This window comes from Medicago sativa, chromosome 5 (genome assembly GCF_051527215.1).
Source record: "Medicago sativa cultivar Bolivia chromosome 5, Bolivia_mono, whole genome shotgun sequence".
Classification (NCBI taxonomy): Eukaryota; Viridiplantae; Streptophyta; class Magnoliopsida; order Fabales; family Fabaceae; genus Medicago; species Medicago sativa.
The window spans coordinates 37,127,628-37,132,684 of record NC_140753.1 but is presented as its reverse complement, the minus strand read 5'-3'; the positions used below and the strand labels follow the sequence as shown (position 1 = coordinate 37,132,684).

Genomic DNA, 5,057 nt, shown 5'->3' with positions numbered 1-5,057 from the left:
CGTTGTTCTACACCTTCTACCATACAAAGCCTCAAACGGTGCCATTCCGATACTAGAATGAAAACTGTTGTTGTAAGTAAACTCAATCAACGGTAAACATTCGACCCAATTGACAATTTGCTCCAAAACACAAGCTCTCAACAAATCTTCCAAACTCTGAATAGTCCTCTATGTTTGCCCATCCGTCTGAGGATGATAAGCAGAACTCATCCTCAACTTAGTTCCCAAAGCAGCTTGCAAACTCTCCTAAAACTTAGAAGTAAACATCGGATCCCGATCCGACACAATACTAGAAGGAATATCATGCAACCTAACAATCTGCTAAATGTAGATCTCAGCCAACTTCGCCACAGACATACCGGTCTTGATAGGAACAAATTGTGCTGACTTCGTCAACCAATCAACAATCACCCAAATCGAATTAAAACCTCTAACAGTCTTCGGCAACGCTCCAACAAAGTCCATAGAGATACTATCCCACTTCCACTCTGGCACAAACAACGGTTGCATCAAACCCGACGATTTCTGATGTTCAATCTTAGACATCTAACAAACCAAACAAGCATAAACAAATTCCGTGATTTCCTTCTTCATTCCAGGCAACCTCTTCAAATCCTGATACATTTTAGTCGCTCCTGGATGAATACTCAGACTACTTCTATGACCTTTGTCTAAAATCCGTCTCTTAAGCTCAAGAACATTCGGTACACAAACACGATCACGAAACATCAAAACACCGTTCTCGCCCAATCTGAAGTCTCCACATTTTCCTTGATTAACCAACACCACTCGATCTACAAGTTCCAAATCTTCCTTCTGTCCATTCTTAATCTCTTCCAAAATATTACTCGTCAGCGTCAACATTCCTAACCTCACACCCTCCGGTGTCAACTCACTAACCAAACTCAAATCTCGAAACTGCTCAATCATCTCCAACTCTTTAACCAACAAAGCAGACATATGCAACGACTTCCTACTCAAGGCATCTGCCACTACATTCGCCTTTCAGGGATGATAACTCAACTGAAATTCGAAATCCTTAAGATACTCCAACCATATTCTCAGCCTCATATTCAGCTCTTTCTGATAAAAATAAGTACTTCAAACTCTTGTTGTCACTGAACACTTCAAACTTAGAATCATACAGATAATGTCTCCAAATCTTCAACACATACACAACTGCCGCCAATTCCAAATCATGAGTCGGATAGTTCTTCTTATGCACTTTCAACTACCTTGACGCATAAGCCACAACCTGACGATTCTGCATAAGCACATCACCAAGACCCATCTTAGAACCATCACAATACACAACAAACGATTCCATCGAATTCGGCAAAATCAACACTGGAGCTGAAGTCAACCTCATTTTCAACACTTGGAAACTCTTCTCACACTTAGCATCCCAAACATAAGCTTGTCCTTTCCGAGTCAACTGCGTCAATGGCAACGCCAACTTAGAGAATCCCTCAATAAACCTCCGATAGTAACCTGCCAATCCGAGAAAACTTTTAACCTCAAAAACAGACTTAGGTGATTCCCACTGCAACACTACATCAACCTTTGACGGATCCACCGCAATACCACCTTTCGAAATCACATGACCAAGGAAACTCACTTCTCGTAACCAAAACTCACACTTCGACAATTTAGCAAACAATCGATTCTCCTTCAGAACACCCAACACAGTCCTCAAATGCTCAGCATGCTCCTCCTCTGACTTTGAATACACCAAAATATCATCTATAAAAACCACCACAAAACGGTCCAGAAAAGGATGAAGAATTCTATTGATATATTCCATGAAGACACCTGGCGCATTGGATACTCCAAATGGCATCACAAAATACTCATAGTGTTCATACCTCGTTCGAAACGTGGTTTTGGATATATCTCCTGCCTTTACTCTAATCTGATGATATCCTGATCTCAAATCAATCTTGCTGAACACCTCCGCACCAACAACTGATCCATCAAATCATCAATACTCAGAAACGGATACCGATTCTTAATCGTCACCTTATTCAACTGCTGATAATCCACACACAACCTCATGCTTCCATCCTTCTTCTTAACCAACAACACTGGAGCACCCCACGGAGAAACACTCGGCCTAATGAACTGCTTCTCGAGCAACTCTTCCAACTTCTTCTTCAACTCACCCAACTCTGATGCAGACATCCAATACGACACAATCGAAATAGGACTCGTTCCTGGTACCAAATCAATCGCAAACTCAACTTCCCTCTCCGGCGATAATTTGGTAATGTCGTCCAGAAAAACTTCTGGGAACTCTTGCACTACCGGCAAATCTCCAACCCCTTTCTCACTACTTTCCTTCAACGATGCAAACATTATAAACACGCAAGCTTCTCCATCCAAGGACTTCTTCACTTGCTTTGCGGTCAAGAATTTCCCACCTTCCTCAGCTACCGACTTAGAAAACGTTATACTCTTGGTCAAACAATTAATGTTAACACCAAAAGATAACATCCAGTCCATACCAAAGATCATATTCATATGCTTCAACAGAAGACACACAAGATCTAACTTAAAATCAACATTACCAAAACTAACAGGACACTTAGCACACACTAAGGAAGTAGTCACTGAGCCATTAGCCGGGGTGTCGATGACCATCCCTCGCAACAACGCAGTTACAACCAAATTCAAACGCACAACACAACTAACCGAGATAAAAGAATGAGTAGCACCAGTAACAACAATTGCAATCAAAGGAGTACTATTGATAAAACACATACCTCGGATAAGATTATCCGGCTGCTCCACCTCTTCAGCGTTCAATTTAAACACCTTCCCTGACGCCTTCTTCAGCTTGGTACACTTAGTACTGACATGACCCTTCTCACCACAGTTGTAACAAGTAACATCCTTCTTGCACTCAAACGACTTGTGACCCGCTTGCCCACACTTGTAGCAACCATCACCCTTCTTGCACTCATTAGCAAAATGACCTAGCGTGCCACACTTAAAGCACTTGACATCAGCAGCACTCGGCTTAGAGCCTCCACCAACTTCTTTCTTCTTTCCTTTGTCCTTGTTGTAAGATTTCCCAAATCCATGCCCCTTGCCTCTCTTCTCATTCACCAACTTGTAATGGTTCACCTTGGCCTTACCGGCGTCATCAAACATACGACACTTATGCACCAAAGTATTGAAGTCTCTAATCTCTTGAACACACATATATTGATAGATCTCTGGCCTCAAACCACTCTCAAACTTCGCACACTTAGAAACCATCGCATCCTCGGCATTAATGTACGGACAAAACCTCGAAAGCTACTCGAACTTAGCCGCGTACTCAGCCACAGACAAGATCCCATGCTTCAAGTTCAAGAACTCCACTTCCTTCCTAGTCCTCAAATCCTCATGAAAGTACTTCTTCAAAAACTTGGTCTTGAACCTAGCCCAAGTCACAACCTCTCCACTAGCCTCAAGCCTTCCCTTAGCATTTGTCCACCAAAACTCAGCCTCCTCAGTAAGCAGATGAGTAGCCAACCTGACCTTCTGATCCTCACTAGTCACCATAGCACGGAAGATCCTCTACATGCCTTGCACCCATGTCTAAGCTCCCTCTGGTTCATACCTACCCTTGAACGCTGGTGGATTGTTTCGCAAGAAACGATCGAGCCTCCGTTCCTTAGCTTTTCTAGGATCACGATGACCAACCTCCACCTGCTCGTTGGATTGAGCCAACACCTGCGCCATTGCAGCCAAATCCTCTGCAATCGCCGCATCATCTCTACCACCAGCCATCTCACTTCTACACAAATCAAACTAACAGATAAGAACAACAGCACGACAAAACAAGTACTGAAGGTAATCCATTACCATTCGCGTACAAACAGGAAACTCAACGGATACTAGTCCCGACAAGACTGACCATGACTCTGATACCAACTCATAAAGCATTTATTCAAGACATAGACGCTACATCTTCAGCAAATATTCCAACAACATGCATTTATAAAAATTCTCAATAGTCGCAGCAGATATAAATGATACATCACCAAAGTATACATGTCATAAGATCAACATACATCAATAAACAAAATCTCTAAAAAAAAACCGACAAATGGGCAAAATCTCCATAACATAAATAAATCCAGAATATCATAAAACCGACACCTAATCAGAGCCTAATCAAAGACTCTAAAGAACCGATAACGGATATTAGCTCCCGCTATCCAAGCAATCACCAAGCAACTCACCAAAAGCAAACTATTCCTGCACTTCGTCTACCCATTCATACAAACAGGTAGGTGGTCAAAACCACTCAGGGTAAGCTTCACATCAATCATAATCAACATAAACAGTTACGAAAAATAAGCAATTCAATTCAATTTCATCATAGATAATTCCACTTCATTTATGTGCATATACATTCATTTACACAGTCACAACATTCAACAAGTATATCCATGCACAAATCCACAAAGGCACATATACATTTATGATGCAAGACACCAACCATTCAATGTATGCAATGTTCTAGACTCCTCTAGATGCATGTGGTACCATTATCTCCAACGTCTAGGTCGTCACCCATGATGCAACAAAAACATCAAATGTAAGATTTCACTCCCATCTTACATTACTCCGAAGTAAAGGTTCACACCCCTTTACCACCACATGCTTATGATGCATGAACATACAAGAGAATGCAACTATACAACAACAACAACAATGTAGGAGATCACCTCCAACTACATTGAACAACTCCAACAACATTTGCATTATCAAGTATTCATGCCCACACAACAACAAGACACAATTCAAATAGTAATCGTCAACCACATATCATTATTAACATGATTATTATCACAAACATAAACCAACATCATCACAACTTATACAATCACTCACAATTCAAGCAAGAGTGAAATACTACTTATCATGATAATCATCATATTCAACACCTAGCAATCAATCACATAACTTTATATAATAATATAAAGCTTTTTACAAAAGGTTTACGGAGTATTCGGCTCTAAAGATCATTTTCGACAAGGTTCGTCCCTCATTATCACTTTTCC

The 5,057-nt window shown here is 41.1% G+C and overlaps 1 pseudogene; it reads right to left on the bottom strand.

Moving 5' to 3' along the window:
• Positions 1–1,039: 1,039 nt before the first annotated feature.
• Positions 1,040–3,549, bottom strand: LOC146922093 (uncharacterized; annotated as a pseudogene).
• Positions 3,550–5,057: the final 1,508 nt, after the last annotated feature.